At 39.1% G+C, this 22,442-nt stretch overlaps 1 protein-coding gene across 1 annotated transcript in view; it reads left to right on the top strand.

Moving 5' to 3' along the window:
• The window catches only part of UBE3D (ubiquitin protein ligase E3D), a 139,021-nt gene extending 132,050 nt beyond the window's left edge, over positions 1–6,971 (top strand). The window contains exons 10-11 of the transcript XR_013998977.1: positions 5,443–5,518; positions 6,953–6,971. The gene's annotated coding sequence lies outside the window, so the exon portion shown is untranslated. The remainder of the gene's footprint in view (positions 1–5,442; positions 5,519–6,952) is intronic.
• Positions 6,972–22,442: the final 15,471 nt, after the last annotated feature.

The following is a 22,442-nucleotide window of genomic DNA, read 5'->3' as shown; positions in this document are numbered from 1 at the left end:
AATGAGAGAAGGTGATTTATAATAACAACCTGCATTTCAATATGTAAAAGATCAGTTTAGGACTATACTAAAGTTAAGAAACCAGAGCTCAAACATGTCACTTTTCCTCAAAACTTCATGGCTGCCTGCAGAAATGCCTGCAGAATTCCCTGCAGAATTCTGTTCAGCCTCCTCAGCCTGGATTCCAGGCCCTCCATGATAGGATCCCATTCTACCTTTCCAGCCTTACCTTGTCCATGACTAGGTAAGAGACCTAGTGAAGTCATCTGTGCTTGTACCATGAGCGTGACAACCACACAGGCAGACTCATGCAGGTGGGTAAATCTCAGTGACTCAAACTCATGAGTGGCATTACTGGGAAAGTGGCAAACGAAATGACGCTCAACCTTCCCTCAACTTACATTGCAGTTATGAGTCTGGAAAATTCCATGTGTGTTGAAATCATGCCAAAACATACATTGTTTCATGTATAAAGTAGAGTTAGAGTCTAGGTTTAGACAATTATAAATGAATGTGTCACCTAAACAAATGTCTGATAAACCATCCAGAAATTGTGCAGGATGTGGAACAATTCTGTTTTTATAGTTCTGTTATGGAACAATTGAAATTTCTGTCTTCCACTAAATGCCAACAGTAAACCCAAATGTTATGACAACCAAAATTAGCCCCATCTATTTCCAAAATGGGAGGCAAAATCAACCCCAAAGAGATCCCTTGACCTAGGCCACTGGGTTTATGAGGAAGTGGACTCAAAAAGATAAATCGCTAAAGTTGACTTTTCTAGAAAGTAGTAAAATCAGAACTACAATTATGACTCACACCTCTTGACTCCTAATCAGATATATTCATGCACACATAGCTATATATATATGTTACATTTATATATATATTCATGCATATATGATGACATTTCTTTTGTCTAAAAACCATCTAGTCAGTATTTGACGAAGTCTGATTCTGAAAAGCCTGTTCTGCCATTTTGATTAAAATTAGTTCAGTAGAAGCCAAGAAGGATGAAAACTACATGAAAAATAGCAGAAGGTCATGTTGAAGAAGCCAAGTTGGGTGTCCCTGGGGAAATGGTTCACTACAAGACCACCCTAAGTTTAACTTGCTTCCTTTAATGTCTCCTGTTTCTGGCTCTGGACTCTGTTGCTTTGTTGCATTATAATTATACTTTATTAAACTCTTTTGGAAGGTAAAAAAATAAAATTAGTTCATTCATACTGCTTAAGTCAGGTAAACAGTTGTATATGTAAACATGGAGTAATTATCGCAGACTATTTTGTCTACAGTCATATGGCTGTATAGGTAAAGGACACTGTCTTCCTACTGAAAGCAGCAACGTATCACCAAAAACAACCTGCAGAGTTAGGGAAGTCTCTAAGACTGCCCTTACTTCTAACACCAAATTTGGGGCTCCCCAACATCCCCACAGGTTTGATAAGTTGCTAGACATGTTCACACAATTCCCTAAACACGGTTATGGTTTATTTCAGCAAAAGGACACAGATTAAAATCAGCCAAGGGCAGACACATGGGACAGAGTCCAGGGAAGGTCCACATGTGAAGCTTCCATTGTCCTTTTCTGGATGAGTCATAGAGTGCGCTAACTTCTCCCAACAACCAGGTGGGACAAGATACAGAGTATTGCCAACCAGGAAGCTTACCCGAGCCTCGATGTCCAGAGTTTTCATTGGGGCTCAGTCATTTACGCATGGTTGACTACCTGCGTGGCTCACCCCTCCAAAGCCGATACTCAGAGCCCTTACCCTAAACCACAGTGTTAGACTATTAGGATGACTCAAGACCATTAGGTAAACCAAGATATTCTTTTTGGGCATTACATCCCAAGAGCTTAGAGATCAGCTCCCAGGAGGCAAGAGCAAAGGCAAGACCTCTCTCTGAGTAAGGTTAGTTTTTTATCATATAACAACCTAAAATGCTACAAATTATTTAAAAGCTCTCGTTAAGAGCATCAAAGAACTGACAAAATAACAAAATTATTAAGTCAAAATTAGGTGAAGGTGGGAGCCAGAGAGGTAAGCAAATTCCTAAAGCTACTCCTGCTTTAAGGACAATTGCAAGTCCTAGTGGGCTTGTCCAACTGGCCCCAAAGGTGTGGGGAACAAGACAAAGCCCAAGATGGGGAATTTAATAAGGGAGCCTTCCGTACATAATGCTGAGACCTCAAGGTGGAGGGGTAAACCAGAAATATTCATACCCTTCTGCAAGAATATGCAAGGATATGTACCTTGCTACCAAGCAGTGAAAGAAGAGGGAAACATCCCTGAGATGTACAGCAAGTTGATTCTGATACAGATTTGCAGCCGAAACTCCCATATTTGCAGTCCAGTAAAACTCAGACTGTGAATTTTATGAAAGTGGTCTTAAACTGGTAGTGCCTCCAAGCCCTTGGCAGGGGTAAATTCCAATCCTTTATGGGGGAATGCACCTTCATCCTAGGCTCCCAAATTCTCACAAATACTTGTCTGAAGGAAATGAATCTCTACAGTAAAAAAAAAAAAATCTAAGCCCGTAAGGAAGTTGGATACAAGGGTAAGAACCAACATAATAAGTGACAGCAGAAAAATATTCACAAATACTTCAAATATTAGAAGTACCACGGAGGTGGTAAAAAGCTGTGCTTCCTACGTTCAAAGAAACTTAAAACCCTAGTTACTACAAAATATATTAGGAAAGCTTAGAAAAATAAATCTATATCTTAGAATATTCCAAGATTTGAGCCTTCCTGTTAATACTTACACATAGACACACATAAATCATTGATCTTATGGAAATGTTTACAGAGACGTGGATGAGCTCAGTTGGCTACAGTCAAACCTACATTCCCTCTAATCTTAGATCCTTTGAATGAAAAAGTGGAAATCTTATGATTTATATTACTCAGGGCTATTGAAAAAAAAAGAAATGTAAATACAGCTGTTCCTCGCTTAATCTGCCTCACTTTAGAAATAAAAGAGTCTACCATTTATTAGCTATTTGCCTTGGGAAAATTATTTAATATCTTTAAGTCTAAGTTTCCTGTGAAATAGGGCAATAATAGCAAGGGCTCAATCTTTTTTTAATATATATATATATATATATATATCTTTATTGATTTCAGAGAGAGGAAAAGAGAGAGAGAGAAACATCAATGATGAGAGAGTCATTGATCGCTGCCTCCTGCACGCCCCTGACCGGGGATCGAGCCCACAACCCGGGCATGTGCCCTGACCGGGAATCGAACCTTGGTCTCCTGGATCCTAGGTTGATGCTCAACTGCTGAGCAACGCCAGGCTGGGCAAGGACTGAATAATCTTTAGTAAAATGAGGATGAGGGTGATACTGACTTCGTAGCAGTACTGTGCAAGGTAACGAGACAATACTTGTAGGGTGCTTAGCACAACTGGCATATAGGACTTGATCAGTTGGCTTCTTTTTAAAAAAGGTAACTGCAGTGTTTAAAAGAGGGTAAACGCTAGGGCAACAATTTGCTTGACAAAAGGGTACACTGTGGCGTTCCCTTAAACTGTGGTAGATCTAAGACACATTGATTAAAAAATTCCTTTCCTGCTGAATAGACTTGTCTGCCACTGAAGCAGGGCGGAGAGCCAGCAGGGACCATTGTTTATAAGTTGTTGCCTTGTCAGGCCATTATATTCTTCCAGTTCCATTTCCTCCTCACTTCTCACTTTTCCCTTCCCTTTGATTCCCATGTCCTTCCACTCGGTGAACATTGAAAATAGTTGGACACATCCTGACCAAAATAATACTTCAAGCACAAGAAAAGTACTTTATTAAATTTTCTCTATTGTTCAAGTGGAAGAAATCAACTTACTAAATTTTTCAGTTACTCAGAGTGGTAATCATCACTTTTTTTAAACTTATGCATGTTTTATCATAACCCACTCAAATGTGGAGTTCAAGGAAGACTTTTTATTGAGTGATGGTCTGACTACTGCGGATTCATTTAAAAGATGAATTTCCTGCTCCTACTTGTTTCCTAGCACAGCCTCAAAACTGCTTTTATTCTTGCAGGGCTTGGCAACTGAAAGAACTTGGCTTGCAGGCTAAGTCCATCCACGGCCTGTTTTTCTAAATAAAGTTTTATTGGAACTTGGCCACATGCATTCACTTAAGTATTGTCTATGGCTGCTTTCTTGCAACAACTGGAGAGTTGAGTACTGTGACCAAGGCCTTATGGACCACAAAAGCCCAAAATATTTATTATCTGGCCCTTAACAGGAAAAGTTTGCTGAGCCCCTGCTTTAAAATGTTAGTGCGCTGTTGATGCATGTTTACCTGGATGCCGTCTCTCCCACCTCATCTCTCTCTGCAGCTCCTTCTTGTTCACTATGCTCAAGCCACACTGGTCCTCCAGGTCCTAAAATGCGCCGTGAGCCTTCCTGCCCGGGCCGTTACTGCAGGATACTGCCCTGGCCTGGAACAGTCCTCCCTGCCTGGAACAGGCTGCTCCCCAAAGCTGAATGCTTCTCTTCCTTTGTGTTCTAGCTCATGTCACCTCCTCAACGAAGGTCCCTAACCTTTCTAAGTAAATAGTCCCTTCTCTCATACACCAAGCTGTTCTGTTTCACATGACTCTGCTCTACTCCTTCAAAGCATTTATCACAGTTGGAAATTAAGTTTTTATTTGTTTATTGACTTGTTTAAGGCCTCTCTCCTCTCTTGCCCATGAGCTCCATGAGTGAGGGCCAATATCTGTTTTGCTTACCACTCTGTGCCCAGAGCCTACCACATAAATAGGTGCTCAATAATGACTTGCTGAATAAATGAATGAGTAAATGGAAAATTTGCATGTATTTTCTTTTATTTGCATGTAATTTCTTTTATTTTGCAATTTGGCTTTTATCTTTCAGTGAGTTTTTGCTTAGATAATGTTTGTTATATTTTTTGTCCTTTGCTCCAAATTATCAAGGTCATGCTATATTTAAATATTTTTTCTTTCCTTTGGGGTAATTTCTCTCCTAGCTTGATGCCATCTGCAAACTTAATGAATGCTATTTGGTTATTTATGTGGCTAGGAACAGAATGAAGAAGTAGGCTGTACTGACTGCTCCACTGCCTTTGGGTCATTTCAGTAATAGGAACACTGAGTCTTCACAAAGGAAGTATTAGCTCATTCCTGAATGGGAAGCTGGAAATAGTGTATTAGAATATTAATATCTTGTAAATTGCATAATGTTTGTTTCTGGAATATTTGTATGTTGATGTAAGTATGCATTTTGATTTCTAGAAAAGCCTTCCCATAAGCCAGAATTGATTGCACTTAAAAATTATTCTCTAATTATGAAAATTTTCCTTTAAAACAGTCTGCAGTGAATGCTTCTTCAGAGTAAAATGAGATGCAGCAGAGTAAATGAAAATCCTTGCGTAATGTAGCAATTATGGCTCTGATTAAACTGTGTTTCTGTTTTGCAGTGATGCCTCTACTAAAATAAAAGCTTTGCTCTCTCCAGTTCCACTGAACACATCTCCTCACCGGCCACTCCCTGAGGTCAGCCTCCGGGTAAAACCCAACAGTCCCTTTGCAATTCAAGAATATGCAGAGGGGGAGAGAACCTAGAGCGGTAGGTAGGGCCCGTAGTCCTGAGCGTAGTTCCCAGACCAGCAGCAGGAGCACTTGGAACTTGTGACAAATACAAATTTATGGGCCCCACCCCAGACCTGCAGAGTCAGGAACGGGGTAAGGTGTGTGTGGGAGGGTTGGGAGATGGGGCAGAAGTCAGTAATCTATTGCAACAAGCCCTTTAGGAGAATTTGATGCAGGTGAACAACTGAAGTAAGCAGAAAAAAATTACCCCTAAGTAAACCCAGGGTAAACCCAGGTGGTGCGTAGGCAGGACACTTGTGTATTTTCTCATGTGTGTAAAGGGTAGAGCTTCCCCAATTGTGTGCTGAACAGTGAAGCTTTCCTTTGGGATCCATTTTCTCCTGATACCTGCTTAGTCTGCTTCTGGGATGAGTTTCAAAAACTCAGTGAGTTTCTTCTTCGTTTTGGAGAGAGCTTCTGCAGATTGGCTTTGCACTCATTCCAGATTCAGATGTGAGTGATAATTGGTAAGGGGTAAGCCAGGGAGACCTCTCTTCTTTGCAGTCTGCATTACACACTTAGTTGCCAGACCTCTGATCACTCCTACACTTTTTCCCATTAAAATTGAACTTGCCCTCTGGTTTTGCTCAGTGGTTGAGCGTTGACTCATGAACCTGGAGATCTCGGTTCAGTTCCCAGTCGGGGCACACCCCCAGGTTTCGGGCTTGATCCTCAATAGGGGGCATGCAGGAGGCAGTCAATCGATGATTTTCTTTCATCATTGATGTTTCTGTCTCTCTCCCTATCCCTTCCTCTCTCTGAAATCAATAAAGACATATTTTTTTTAAAAATTGAACTTGTTAGTCCCCTTGTTAGCCTTTCTCTACCTTGACTTCTTTACCTAGTGGGTGAAAAGGAAGAAAGTTTTGAAATTCAGGAAGGTGGTTGTCAAACTTCAGCAGCATCAGCGTCATTGAAATAATGATCGCTGATCTCCTCCATCACCACCAAGTTTCTAAGTCAATAGGTCTGGGGTGGGGCCCAGACTCTTCATTTGCAACAAGTTCCCAGCAGATGCTGCTGCTGCTGGTCTGGAGGCCACACTTTAACAACCGCTGATCTTGAAGAACAAAAAAATCAGTTTAACTCCTCCAACAGTACGGGAGTGTTTAAAAGAGATATGAGTGTGCCCCAGGTATGCGTCCAAAGCTAATCCTAACAGGGAGGGTAATCCTAACAGGGAGTGTGCCCCAGGTATGCATCCAAAGCTAATCCTAACAGGGAGGGTATTTTCAAGTGCTTTTTTTCAGCTTCACTAGTCAATATGCAGAGGAGCTGGGGGTATCAGAGTACACAGGTACCAGATACTTAAAGTCAGTGGTCCACATCTCTTTTCAGTTCTGGGTTCAGGGGCATCATCTTGGAGGCCTGAAACCACGGTAGCAGAATTTATACCATGAAATCAGACAAACACTGCACTTCAGGGCTCCTCTCACAACCCACACCCTGAGTCGATTACTGAGAAGAATCATAACAACGAGGATACATGGTAAGTTCTGACATTTTCCTTGAAGGATCGGGGACATGAATTGGAGGGGGTTTGGGGAATAAAATTAGTAAATAAATCTCTTCCAAGGAAATGTGAAAGGGGATGGTGAAGTTAAAAGGTTACTTGGCAGCTTTTTAGAAAGAGTAGTGAGAGGAAAGTACTGTATACTGTTTGAGTGATGGGCTTTGGAATCAGACATAACGGGGCCAGAATCTGGCTCTACTGCTTATCGAATATGTGATGTTGGGAAGAGCACACGACTGCTCTAAATTTTAATGCCTTCATTTGTAAAACAGAAATACAGTGGTACCTTGGTTTTCGAACGTTTCAGAACTCGGTCTTCTGGAACGGATTACATTCGAAAACCGAGGCACCACTGTCATGTGTTGTTACGAAGCTTACCTGAGAAAAGTAACTTGAAACCCAGCACACTGTTAAGCACATAATAAATTGTTACTTTCACTCAGGACATGTTAATTATTATTACTATTATTGTTATTAATTCTGGAGAGAGCCAAAATTCTGTAAACAAATATTTACTTAGCATCTTGCCAGACACCACTGATAAGCTAGGTACTCAGGAGTTTCCAGTGTAATGGTGCCATTGCACTTCCCAACCAGACTGCAGGAAGGGGGAATTGAAGGGTATGTATTTAGTTATGTATGCTAATGCTTTGGAGTATAAATATTTACAGAAAAGAAAGGAGACCAAAAGAATTAATAGGATTGCAAACTAAAAGGACCTGTGGTTATAAAATATAACATGAAACGATCGCTCTTTCTGATTTTGCTTTGGCAGTAACTGAAATAATTTCTCAGGCACTAGACTTCTTTGCAAAGAATACACAGGAGATAAAAAAATCTCATGTTTGAACAAGGCCAAATGTTAGCATATGATTTAAATTGATTAAGGGCAAGGAGCCTCTTGTCTCTTTTACAGATAATATAGAATGGTGTTATAAAACTCAATATAAAACAAAGAGTAATCATTGGCACACCAAATTAAAACACTATTTAAGATGCAATTCTGTAGCAAGGGGACTCTTTGTCTATTTTTTTCATTCTTGCTACTGGAGTATATACTGAAATATTTATGGATCTATTGTTGACCATAGTTAGAGGGGCTCTTTAACATAATTTTATGAGACATAAAAATAATGCCATCAAAATCTGAGTCCACCCTCTGAAAGAGAGTGACATATATTTTGCTAAACATTTTAAAGCTTAAATATATCCATTAGCTATATATATTATTGAGTGGGGTTCTGATGTCAATATCATGGTTTTTTAAATTAAATATTGGATGATCATTCTTATTCAGATGTCCAAGAGAAGGGTTTTGAATTGTTCCTCTTCTTATATTGTCCAAATTCTGCTTCTGCCCACTGCTTATTTCTTGTCTCATATGATTCCGGGTCAAGCATGTTAGTTTTATGTTTAAACCACCTGGATTCTGTCACATATATACTGTGCGATTTTCTCCAATTTACTTAACCTCTCTGGACCTCAGTTTCCTCTTCTGTGAGATTGCTAAAATAACAATTCAATTTCATAGGGTTGGTGTGAAAATTAAGATAATCCTGTAAAATACTTTGCATTCTGCCTAACACATGGTAAAACACTCAATAAATACTGGTGGGGTTTGTCTTTTTTTCTTTCAGGGTCCTTATTAGTTGGAAATTGCCTCCAGTCAATGAATATGTAAATGTAGCTGTTCACATTAAGTGCAATCTTTATAGAGGCTTTTCCTTCACTATGCTCTGCAAAATGCTAGCTGCCTGCCTTACTGGAAAACTATAACTTGGAAAAATGTCTCTTGCTATTGTTAGGTCCTGCTGTCTCTCTCTCTCTAACTGGGGTATTCTTTAGCTGGGTTCTATGGCCAGTCCTGGGTCTTCCATTTTGATGGTAGGAGTTTCTTCTTGTTAAGGGGTTTTTCTTCCTTTGGGCTTTAGATGTCCATGACAAAGTTCTAAGACTTCCAGGATCACAGCATTAAATATCCCCACTGTGTTCCAGATGCACTTGGGGGAAGAAATCATCAAAAGACTTTAAAAATTAAAATGTATATTTGCAGCTGCAGAAGCATTTATGGAGATGGAAGTGATGAAATTTAAGTCAAAATATTGGAAATTAAAGTAGAAGTGAGAAGTTTGGATAGAGTCAAAGATATGAGAAGGAAAGTTCAGACAGCAATAAAGACCCATCCCTAGAGTGTGTGAAGGGCAGAGAAAAGAGGGCAGTGACTTAGAGAGAGAAAGAATGGAAAATGAAGATGGTACCAGGAATAGTTTCAGGAGAAAGAGTACAGAGGATATGGCTCAAGCTGTTAAGAGGATCTGATGGAAACAAAGTGGTGAGCTGTAGATAGCAGCAAGTCAGCTAATTCGCAAGTGGGCTGGGTGCTTGTGAGGGGGATGATTTGTTAAACTATATCTGTGCTTTCTCTTTGTATCTCCTCTGCACTATTCTGGAGAGCACTCTTCGTCTTGGGGAAGCTGAAGGTTGTTATAGCAGAATACAAAGTGGAAGAAGGGTGTACTGAGGTGGGCGGGGGTGGAGGAAGGGGTGAGACTGGAGTGGGGAAGAACAAGATGAAGGGAAAGGCAAGGAAGTTTTAAATCAGCTCCTGAAATCTGAAATAGGATTTTGCAAGAAGACACGACTCTTTAAAGTAAGATGTTTTAAGACAAAGATATTCTCTGATTCTTTTAATTACCATTAATACATCGAGGCCTAGTGGACTTACCATAGAGGTGCATTTGAATGAAGTCCAAGCAGACAGGAAAAAGGGTCTGAGTTGAGTTTGTGTGAGAAATCCTGTGTCCTTGTGTGACCCAGGTGAGACAGAGACTTCCTGCCTGTCCCTGAGGGGTAGTACAGGGGATATGGGATATGGCCAGGTCATGCCACTGGGGTGGAAGGGACTGATCCTGTCACTCCAAACTTTGGGGGACAGCCAGGACCAGGACTGGATAAACATTATAACTACATCTCTGAGGTCATGGGGGCTGGTGGGAGCCAGGGTGGAGCTGGCTCAGCAGCATGGCCCCAGCCTGACAGGTGGAGAACTGCCCACAAAGGGTACCAGACCCCATCACTGCCACAGAACTTATGGGGATTGCTTTGCAAGTGGCATGAAGAAGAATGGTGAAGTGGCCAAGACAGTAGAGCAAAGTTCTTTGTAATGATATTGTCTTCAAAGACCAGGGGAGATATTTGAACTGATGAGTACTAGTGCTGCTAAAATTAATTCTCCAGAAATTAGGCTTCAGAGATAAATATCTGAAAATAAAGAAGACATGATATATAAGATCCAGCCAGTACAGTGGAAAACGGGAGTAAACTTAGGAGAAATTCCAGGATACATCAAAAGAGCCAGACACATAGTTTATTTACAACACCAAAGCCCACGACTATTCAAAAGGAGACATACTTTTCTCTTTATAACCAGGCGAAGATGCGGTATGCCAAATCACCTACGTACACTGGTGTTGAGAGCCATTGATTGCCCTCCCCACCCCAATCATCATGAAGAGAAAGTTGCTGGGGGCGGAAATTTAGGTGAGGTGGGAGAGCTGTAATCAAGGTCACTCATTAAACATTTACTGTGGGCTCTTCTGTGGAAATGTCAACATATCTGAAGGTGACGAGAGAGGAAAAAGATAGGAGGAAAGCAATTTGAAGATGGAGCCACAGTTTATGCAGACATGCTCACAGGTAAAAGCCAGAGAAGGTTTAACTTAACAACTGTCCTGTTTGACACAGTCTTATTTGCCAATGAAAAATGAGCATCGGTGAAGGAAGGACTCCTTCACACGTTGGGTCTAACAGGGCTCTCCTTTCAGGGGCACAAGGGCTCTGGGGCTTTGGCTGATCATCTGCTGGAATTGCCAAAAACACGGGAAGAAAAAGCTCAGCGACTATAGAACTACAGCAGCCTCGTTGATGAATCACTTGACCCCCCAGGCAGAGATGGGCACCTTGCTGCTTCTGCTCACCGCAGGCCGGATGGAATTCAATACTCATTAGCCATTTCCTGGACTGGATACAAAACAGATTCAGGAAAGGGTTAGCCGCCCACCCAATCTATGACTCTTGGAAGTTAACACTCATCTGGGGAGTAACTTTCCATGAGGGCAGCTGTAGGTTTACTTTTTTCCTTTTTTTTGACTAAATAAATTACATGGCTCATGTTTGCAGGGGGCGATGGGATTTGGTGAATACCCAAGTGTGACAGGTGTTTATTTTGTGTTAAGCTGGGGTAATTTGTTATATGAAGTGGCCCTGGAATATAAAAATGGCCTCGCTTCAACTTTCAAACCAAATATTTGCGATTGGAACTAATTAGCAGTTAGGACAATAACACCTGGTACAGGCATATTTTGTGGGCATATTTGGAGAAAATTTATCAGAGGCTCAGTGACATTTATTGAACTCTGTTAGCCCGGTCAGAAAGCGTAGCCTGCTCTCACTCTACTGATTAAAAAGTAAAGGCAGAAAGAGGGCAAATGGCTTGCTCTGGACTAGCTGTTTGGAGGCACAGTTGGGATTAGAACATAGAGAAGCTGATCTGGTCCCAGGGATCTGACCTCTGAGGCATTGCAGAAGCTACATTGCAAACGCCAACTCCTGCTTGCTGTGATTGATATCTGGAGAAATCTGTGACTTTAAGGACATGATATTGCTTTCATAAATAATATTTACTTGGTTATTTATTCATGGGTTATAGATTATTCACGGGTCGTAATTGTGAGTGAGGCCATCGGAGCTGATCCTGCTGTGGTGATTAATATTACATCAATGCATGCGATGATAGAATAAATACAAGCACATTTTGTCAATGAAGGGTGCCAAAACTGAACAGACAGTGCAGACAACTTCTAGAAATGAGGATCTGCCAGTCCTTTACTCCAGCCTGAGATACAGACGGATGGGCATAAAATATTAATCAGCTTCACAATAACCCACAACCTTCGGACCCACTATGGATGGACATAAAATAGAGCTGCCTGCAAAGAGCCGATTTCTCCTTTGTAACAGGAATAACTGACTCTATTATGAGCTTTAGGACTTGAGAAAGAAGCCAGGATGGAGATAATCTGCATACTCAAAGGCTTCACTATAGATGCGTTACATCGAAGGCCTTGACTTTTTCTCTCTCGTCCACCTATGGAGAAAACCTGCATGCATTATTAACTCAATGGTAATTTCATCTCCCTGTAACACGTAAAGATATTTATTGGCAAAACACCTCACAGGGGTGTTCTGTTAGAAAAATGAAAGCCATCTGTGCTGGAGTCTCTAGGTAGCACCTCTCTCCTCTCTCCTGTTCTGCAGAATTGCACTGCTTTGTACTCTCTCACTTTCAGCCAAAAAGCAATTTTGTAAATGGTGCACTCAAATGCTCTGATGAAGTTATAACTGATAAAGGCACCGAGACAAAGATGCTGCAGTGAAAAATGGGGCACGTCAAAGAAAACTGATTCGTAATCATAAAATGCGGGCAAAGTGGTACAGAGCAGTGCGAGTGCTGCAGGCTGTCAGATGCCCCCTTCCAGGTTTGTCCACAGCCTGGGGGCACTAAATCTTGTCAGAAATGCTGGTGGATGCTAATCTGTCAACACCTGTTCAATGTCAAATTCTATCAGAGGCTTCTACCTCCTTTTGGACTTCAACAGTTGCCTTCTGGCTCTATTATAACTCCTTTGGTCAAATGAACTTTTAAGACTGTCAGGATTTTTTCTCATGTCTGTTTCCCCTCATGGAACTGGGAGTGTGAGCCGATCCTTAAAGTCACATGTACTGTTTATTTCTTTTAACAGTAACCTGGTAGATCTTTGATATAAAGTTCCAGTCATCTCCTAGAAAACACACAATCCACATACTCCATCCATTCTGTGCCTCTTTATCTAACAGTCCTTCCAGCCGGGTCAGTGATTTTCCCTTTAGTTGTGAAGGCCAAGTGCTTCCCCTTTTCCTGTTGTGGGCTCTTTATAGGTGCCGTCTCCTGCCTGCCCTGCCCTTTTCCTCCTTCCTTTTGTCCATGTTTCTCTTTCCCTTTCTCAGCAAATTAAACCCTTCTCACAGACCTTTCAATTGCTTACTACCTGAGACTTTCTTTCACGAGAATATTTAATATGAAATAACCTGCAAATCCTCTCATGACAAAACACCTATACATTCTGAATAAAGCCTCCCTTTAAATGCACAAATGAATTCACAAAACATAATCTCTAGGGAACAACTGAATTAAAAAGCTGTGTCTGACATTGTAGCAGCTACTGCTGTTCCTGTGTGTGTGTGCACGCGAGCGAGTGCCAGTAGTCATAACCTAGGGGTTTAGATTATAACACCATGGAGGGATAAATGACAAGGCTTGGGGCCTGTAAGAGGCAAGTTTGGAACTGAGATCCATGTATAAAAGTGGGACTCTTGAAGGGCAACACCCTCCATAAAAGAGTGACTAGAAAATAAATTTTCTTACCCACACGAGGAGACTTTAAAAACTAAGCTTTTAAAGCTAAATCTGGCTGCTGGGGGACAAGGTCTCCCTCGGAGAATTTCATAATGACAAGCCTGTCATCGTGTAGGTCTGTGTCTCCAATTGTATACTATTCTATGTGATTCATGAACCAACAAGCTGAGGATCAACATTAGTGGCCACAAGTCAGAGAAACCCATGAGCACCTGGAAACAGCCAACACCCAGCCTAGGCCACAGAGATTTCCCACAGAAATAGACACTGTGAAGATGAGCTCATAATATAAAATTACAAAAAATATTTAAGGAAATAAGTTACCCTGAACTAGAATCAACAAAGACAATAAACATTAGGATCATACCTGAAGAAATTCAGACATTATGCTTATCTTTTACACTTTAAAAAGATGTATTAAAATGATTGAAAGAAGTATAAAAGAACAAGACATGGATAGTATCAAAGAGATAAATAGAATCTCTAAAAATTTAAAATGTAATCATTTAAATTAAAGCTCAGTATATTAGACAGAATATTAGACACAGCTGAAAAGTGAGTTAATGAACTGGAATATAGATCTGAAGAAACCTATTTGTAATGTAAATCATAAATTTACAGATGATATAAACTAGAACTAGATATAAAGAGTAGACTGAGATGCTTTAACGTTTCATACAAGTTCCAAAAGGAAGAAATTAGAATTCCCCTTAAAATAAAAGATCGCATACATTTCTTTGCTATTATTATACATACATTCACCTATTCATGAATCCTTCCCTTCCAGTTATTCACTCATAAACATTTATTCAAGTGTATACTTTGGGTTTTTTTATATTGTATTATGTACTGTATACATAAAAATAAAAATCGAATCCCATATTTACACTTCCAAAAGAATTGCTTAATGTCGTGCAATCATCCTTAGAATGATCAGAAACTCTCAAAGGGAGGAAACTAAAGTTTATTTATTATTTCAAGCTGGTTACCATCTCAAATTCTGCAATACAAGTAAAAACCGTAAAGTTAACTATAGTGAAGGAAGAGGAAGATTTCCTGTCTACTGGGAAGATTTCTTTCCTTCACTTCTCTTCAGCGCCACCCCGGAGGGCACTCTAATATCAAGTGGCCTTCTTCTGCCTGTGCCAGCTACAGGTTTCTCTTCCATATCACCCAGTCATGGGGAGCTTCCCATGAAGCAGCATGAGCCCATGAAGTGAGCTGAGGGAGAGATGGCAGCATGGGAGATGTAGCTCCATTAGAAAATTGGACAATGTTCTTTTTCAGTTTTTTCCTTGAGGCTCTTTCTAAGGCTGGTCTATAATATACCAGCTTCTCCTTGATTGTGGAGTGCATTGCTTACAGATAGTTTTAGGGCTAGCTACTTAAAACTCCAAGTTTGTGATGGTCAACAGAGGTTCCAGATCACAGGTGTACTGTGGTTAGCAGGACTCAGTAGCAAGCAAACTGTTGTTTTCTAGAAAGAATAATGGTCACATCCAAAAGAGGACATGGCTTTCTTCCAAATTTGGGGGACTCTCCACTATGACTCTTTTACTGGGATTTACCACAGGCTTAATAAAGTATCTTAATCTGCCCAAGGCATTTAATTTGCCATACCATTGAATTGGATAAGTCATGGGATCAAAAGGCAGAGCTATTAGTTTTGTAGTTTGGACAAGATGAAGACTCTTCTGTTCTGGGTCTTATTAAATCAGGTATAGCTTCAGATCATTAAATGAACAAGTTATCTTGAAAATTCAGTATATACAGCTTTCAAAATGCAAAGATCCCATCAGAAATTGCATGTACAAGATATTGCAATTTATTTTTCATTTTGTAAGAAATATTCTGTCTTGTGCCTGGCTACTTGTCTGCCAAAAACTTTACTGAGCTATTAGATCCCTCTAATTTTGTGGAGCATACCTCCTATCTTCTGATGAGCCTATGTCTAACTTGGACATTGAGGCAGCTTCCTACTTTCTGCTCTTTGGGTTTTATTATTGTTATCATCAATATGTTGATAGCTAAATTGTGGCACAGAGTTGAGTATCCTGGCACAGGATAACAAAACCTATGTCTAACTTGGTCATTAAGGCAACTTGCTACTTTCTGCCCTTCTGGTTTTATTATTGTTATCACCAATGTGGTGAACCAATGAAATATGTTGTGGACTGGACAGTAGTCAAGATCCCTGAGAACTAAATTGTGGCACAGAGTTGATGTATCCTGATGCAGGATAACAAGATTCCCTTTTTCCAGAGGAATCTAATGGTGTGTGGTGTTACCTGCTTGTTGAGACTGAAAAAAAAAAAAAAAAAAAATCACTGAATAGCTGGTTACCAGGTGCCATTGGCTATACTAATTTAGTCCATTAAAAAGATTACATCTGGAACAGCAACTTTTGTTGACTTCATCAACTAACTCAAGTTATGAAAGTTCACTGTTTCTGAGAATTAATGATCTTTTGTATTAACTAAACTAGAGAATTAAATTGGACATGTTAAAATTTCCACCCTGCATTTGTCAGCTTTTCATGGTAGCAATAACCGCCTTGCTTCTCCTAAGGGTGTAGTATTGCTCTTGACTTACTATTGCACAGAAAGAGAGATGCACAGGCTCCACGTGGACCTACTTTTCTAATGTGAATATTTTTCCAGCTACTGAAATGTATTCAAACATTATGTTCAGGACCTGGGGAAATAACCGTGTAATGGGTTGAGGACTCACACATAATTGTGAGGGAGATTTAGATGAAAATTCTTTCCATAACTCATGGAAGTATAATGGATTGAATATCTGGGAGTGTAATGGATTGAATATCTATGTGCATGTGTGTGTGTTGGGGGGGTGAGGGCTTCTCATTGGGAGAAAATTCTAGATACTGCATGAGACATAATTTTTGGTATTTTATAGGCTTGAAGGAATTAAGGGAAATCTGAAAAGGCCAGGGGGAGAGAAAAAAAAAGGAAAGGAAAAGCTGTGAGGAGTTAGCAAAGAAGAAACACACATGAAAGGAGGAATTCCTTTAAAGTCAGGAACCAAATTGTCCCTGCTGCCAAGATACTGTGCCTTGGCCTGGTGACATAGTGGGGGTGGAAAGTTGCTAAACCTAAGTGTCCCAGATTAAGCCTAGGAACCTTGAGGGTGGTTTAAATGGTGACAGATTAGTAGCCTGTCCTGGCTCATGGCAGAGGGAAACCAAATCCTCTTTGGTAAAAGTATCCTTGTTTTAGGCTCTCAGGTTTTCCACTGATTAAGTTCAACCAAATATAAGCCTACAATCAAAGATACCAAACATGCAGAGGGACTAAATGACATGAGTGAGAGTGAGCATAGTTAACCTACAACAGATCTCTGCCTGCAAAGACTTTGGACATGGGAATCATAAAATATAATTCTATAAGATGTGGGACATAAATGCCATTTTATGAAATAGTTAAAAGAAATAGAAGATAGAGTAACCAAAATGTGCACTATTTTAAATGTCTGGGCATATATAAAAACGTACAAAATACAATTTTTAGAAGTAAAAATGTAGTTGAAAAAATAAACAGATAGGTTAAAGAGCAGATTAGATATGAGGGAAGAGAAATAAGGTAACTGGGAGACAGCCCTGAAGAAGTTAACTGGAATGCAACACAGAGAAATAAAGAGGTGTAAATTATGAAGGAAATGTAAAGAGATGTGGGGGAAAGAAAAGGTCTAACATCGTGCTACCTGATACATGGAACAGTAGCCAGAGCCTCACTTGGGAGATTATTAGAAATTCAGACTCAGCCTCATTGCTGATTTGATTCTTTTAAGATTCTTGAGTGAGAATCTGCACTAGTCAATAGCTCCTCGTCTGATTCATATGTACCCAAAAGTTTGAGAGGCACTGGATGAACACATGTATAATCAGAATTCTAGAGAGAGAAAATAAAGAGAATGGAGAAGAAGCAATGGTTGAAGAGATAAAGATTACACATTTTTCAGAATTGATGGATAAGTTTTCAAAAGAAAGTATAACTATCTGAAATAGCACATAACTTCCCGTCTGATTTTAAAATAAAATTGTTTACATTAGTTTTAAATGTATCCAGTATGGAATCAAAATATTATAACATTTGAGGCACATCATCACTTGTTTAAAAAAATACAAGAACAAGGTTGTCATGAACAGCCAGAAATTTTACGTTGTTTTAGTTTTTTAATTTAAGCTAGATTTCCATTTCACCCTTTCTTCAAAAGTTATGATAATATAATACACTTCCTGGTGGAAGGTTTTTAACTGATCACTCTATCACAGTTCTTTCCACAAAATTATAGATGTAGGTTAAAACTAATTTTAATTTCTATGAACATGCCTCTTTATTAAATTTTAAAATTTAGCAAAATCAAACAAACTCATAGACACAGACAATAGTATTGTGGTTACCAGTGAAGAGGGGGCTGGGGCAGGTAGAAGGTAGATGCTTGGGAATAAATGGTGATGGAAGGAGACTTGGCTTTAGGTGGTAAACACACAATACAATATACAGATGATGTATCATATAATTGTACACTTGAAACCTATAAAATTTTATTAACCAATGTAAACCCAATAAACACAATAAAACTTAGTTACCATTACACTTATTATTAATTACAGTTGATTAAAACACTTGTATTTGATCAGTATAATTAGATACACAAAGTAAAATTTTATTTAAAATGCATCTCTTATTGAGACAGTGCTGCTTGATTTCAATTAGTTCACGTGTCCAACTGTTGCTAGAAAGACATAAGATTCAGCTATAATTGTATTCCTACTTTGTGTTTTATAATATGTAAATCTGAGAAAAATTTTCAAACAAATAAGTAGATGAGACTGAAAGGATTTTTATAGAAAATCACCCACAGCAAAATTCCTTTAACACAACTTGGTGATGATTTTCAAAGAAGGGTGGCTAATCTAATCCCTCTTTTAAAATTTACAGTAAAATATACATAACATTTACTATTATAACTATTTTTAATTGTACTCACTGGTATTAAGTACATTCACATTGTTGTACAACAATTACCACCAATCATCTCCAGAACTTTTTCATTTTCCAAAACAAACTTATACTCATTAAACACAAACTTCTCATTCCTCCCTCCACCTAACCCCTGGCAACCACCCTTCTGCTTTCTGTCTCTATGAATTTGACTACCCTAGATACTTTCTATATGTGGAATCAGACAATATTTGTCCTTTCGTGACTGACTTATTTCACTTAGCATAATGCCTTCAAGCATAAGGTCATCAGTTTTGTAGCATGTGTCAGAATACCTTTCCCTTTTAAGGCTGAATAATATTTCATTGTACGTATATCCCATATTTTGTTTATCCATTTATCTGTCTGTGGCCACTTGGATTGCTTCTATCTTTGACTGTTGTGAAAAACTGATTTCTTCTTTAATAAGATAAATAATGGACAGTTATACTATCCAATTGCAACCTCTGCTTCTTACTTGGTACATATCCAAATGAGTTTCTTTTAGTCTCTAGTGGGCAAATTTCGAGCTAACAAGCAAAAAAGCAAGTTATAAAATTTTTCATATTTCCATTTCCTTCCCTTGTTGAATGTTTGTAAACTGTCTGTGGGAAATAAAATAAAATAAAATCATCCTGCCTCTGAGGTGCCAGAATGCAGGAACACTGATGACAGCTGAGCAAGTCCAAGGTTTTTCAAAAGAAGGAAGGATTTCACATGGCTGAGAGGTCTCCTGTCCGGCAATCCTTACTCTTCCAAGTGTCAACATAAGAAACTTGTAGAGAATTTTTATAAGAGTTTATTTGAGCCAAACTGATGACCTATGCTGAGGAGCAAGATTTTAAATGCTCTGGAGACTAACAATTTTGCAGTTTCTATGCATTTGAAATTAGGAGGGAACATAAGGAAGATTCCATGGTGGTGGAACAAAGCAAGGCAGGAATTGGGTTACAGCATAGCTAACAAGATTGTGTGCTCTCTTGAGGGTGGTCACAACATATTTCAAAGGTGTGTTAACCTAGATGCACAAGAACAATGGACAAAGCTTACTTAAGGCAAAGATAAACATTTTACTAGAGAAATTATATGCCTGGGATGTGACTACCCACCGTCACCTGCCCAGTTAGGAATCTGTGATCAGATCACCCTGTGAGGTTACCTTTCATAGAACCTCTTTATTCGTCCACACAAGCATCTCCTAGCATAATACATTGCTTACTCCACCCCACACCTGAAGAATGTGCTGACCTCCTCTACTACGTGAAGGAATCCTCTCAGTCCTTTTATTAGTTTTCTATTGCTGTGTAACAAATTACTACAGATTTACAAGGTGAAAACAACACGTATTTATGAGTGCACAGTTCTGTAGATTGGGAGTCTGGGTGAGTTCAGCTGGGTCCCTATATTTAAGGTCTCACAAGGCTAAAATCAAAGTGTTGGCTGGGATGAACTGGGCACTTTTGTGGAGCCTCTGGGAAATATTCTGCTTCCAAACTCATTCATATTGTTGACAGAACCTAGTTACTTGGCCATCAGCAAGGGATTGCTCCAAAAGGCTGCCTGCATTCCTTCTCATCGGGCTATCTCCATCTTTAAGCCAGAAACTGCACATTGAGGTCTTTCCATGCTTTAAGTTTCTCACTTTCTCTTGTGCTACTGCTTGCAGAAAGCTCTGATTTTAAGGGCTCACATGATTAGTTCAGGCCCACCTGGATTATCTTCCTACCTTTTTTTTTTTTTTTAAAATATATTTTTATTGATTTCACTGAGAGAAAGGGAGAGAGAGAGAGAGAAACATCAATGATGAGTCGAGAATCATTGATCGGCTGCCTCCTGCACACCCCCTACTGGGGATTGAGCCCTCAAACTTCACCGGGAATCGAACTGTGATCTGGTTCACAGGTCGATGCTCAACCACTGAGCCACACCAACTGGGCTATCTTCCCATCTTAAAGTCAACTATACCATACAACATAACATAATCACAGGAATGATACCTCATCACATTTATAGTTTTTGGAGATTAGAGCCTTCCACAGTTCACTATCTCACCACCTCCCCAAATTCACATTTCTCCCAAATGCAAAATATATCCATTTTGTTTCAAGATTCCTGAGGATTTCATTCTGTTATAGCATCTCGGAGTTGAAGAGTCTGCTAAATTGGTGGGCAGTGTTGAGCCACTGCAGGGTTTTGAGCATCAAAGTCATAGAATCAGAATTATTCTTTATAAAGTTTAACCTGTACAGGAAGAGCATTTCACAACATCTGACACTGTTTCATGATTTAAGAAAAGAGTGCCCAACAAACTAAGACTAGAAGAGAACTTCCTCGACCTGATAAAACCCATCTATGAAAAGCCCGCAGCAAACATCATACATGGTGAAAGTCTGGTGGCTTTTTCCCTAAAATAAGGAACAGAATGAAGATGTCTGTGCTCACCACTTCTATTCAGCATTGCATGGAGGTCTAGAATAGGCAGTTAGGCAAGAAAAATAGATAAAAGGCACCCAGATTGGAAAGGAAGAAGGAAAGCTGTCTCCATTTGCAGATAACATTTTTGTAAGTATAAAATTCTAAGGAACCCACTAAAATCGTTAAATAAATGAATTCAGCAAAGTTATAGGATACATGATCTGTATACAAAACTTAATTGTATTTCTAGACTCAAGTATTAAAAAATTCAAAAACGAAAGAAGGAAACAATTCCATTTACAATAGAATCAAAAATAACAAAATATCTAGGAAGAAATTTTACAAAACAAGTGTAAATTTGTACTCTGAAAACTAGAAGACACTCTTGGGATAAATTAAAGAAAACCTAAATAATAGACCTTCTATATTCATGGATTGGAAGACTTAATATGAAGGTTGCGATACTCCTGAAATTGACCTACATATTCCAATGGAACCTCTATCAAAATCCCAGGTAGGTTTTTTTTCTTTTTTTCCTTCTGAGATTGACAAACTGATTCTAAAATTCATACAAAAATGCAAAGGACCCAGAATAATCAAAATAATCTTGAAAAAGAACAAAATTGGAAAACACATTTCCACTTAGCTGCAGTAATCAAGACTGTGTGGTACTGGTATAAAGATGGACGTGTAGGTCAACAGAATACAATTGAGAGTCCAGAAATAAACCCTTACCTTTATGGTCAACTGATTTTCAACAAGGGTACCAAGATAATGCAATAAGGAAAAAATAGTATTTTCAACAAATGGTTCTGGGACAACAGAATATCCACATGCAAAAGAATGAAGCTAGACCCTTACCTCCTATCATACACAAAAATTAACTTGAAATGGACCATAAACCCAAATGTAAGATGAAAGCTATAAAAGTCTTAGAAGAAAACATAGGAATAAGTCCTCATGACCTTGGATGGTCAATGATTTCTTAGACATGACAACAACAGCACAAGCAACGAAAGAAAAATCAGATAAATTGGAATGAGTCAACATGAAAAACTTCTGTGTTTCAATAGGCAACATCAAGAAATTGAAAACACAACCCAGAGAGTGGGAGAAAATATTTGCGAAGCATATATCTGATAAGGGACTTATATCCAGAATATATAATGAACACTCACAACTCAACAATAAAAAGGCAAGAAACCCAATTAAAAATGGGAAAAGAATTTAGACATTTCTCCAAATAATGGTCAATAAAACACATGAAATTAATCATTAGGGAAGTACAAATCAAAACCATGAGATAATACTTTATAGCGCTAGGATGGCTATAATAAAAAAAGATGGACAATAATGTACTGACAAAATGAGAAATTAGGGAAATTCATAGAGACAGAAAGTAGATTAGGGGTTGTCTGTGGCTAGGGGTGGGTTACATAGAAG

Source organism: Miniopterus schreibersii (assembly GCF_964146895.1).
Source record: "Miniopterus schreibersii genome assembly, chromosome: 6".
In the NCBI taxonomy this organism is placed as follows: Eukaryota; Metazoa; Chordata; class Mammalia; order Chiroptera; family Miniopteridae; genus Miniopterus; species Miniopterus schreibersii.
The sequence above is the reverse complement of the archived record's forward strand: the minus strand, read 5'-3'. Positions and strand labels throughout refer to the sequence as shown.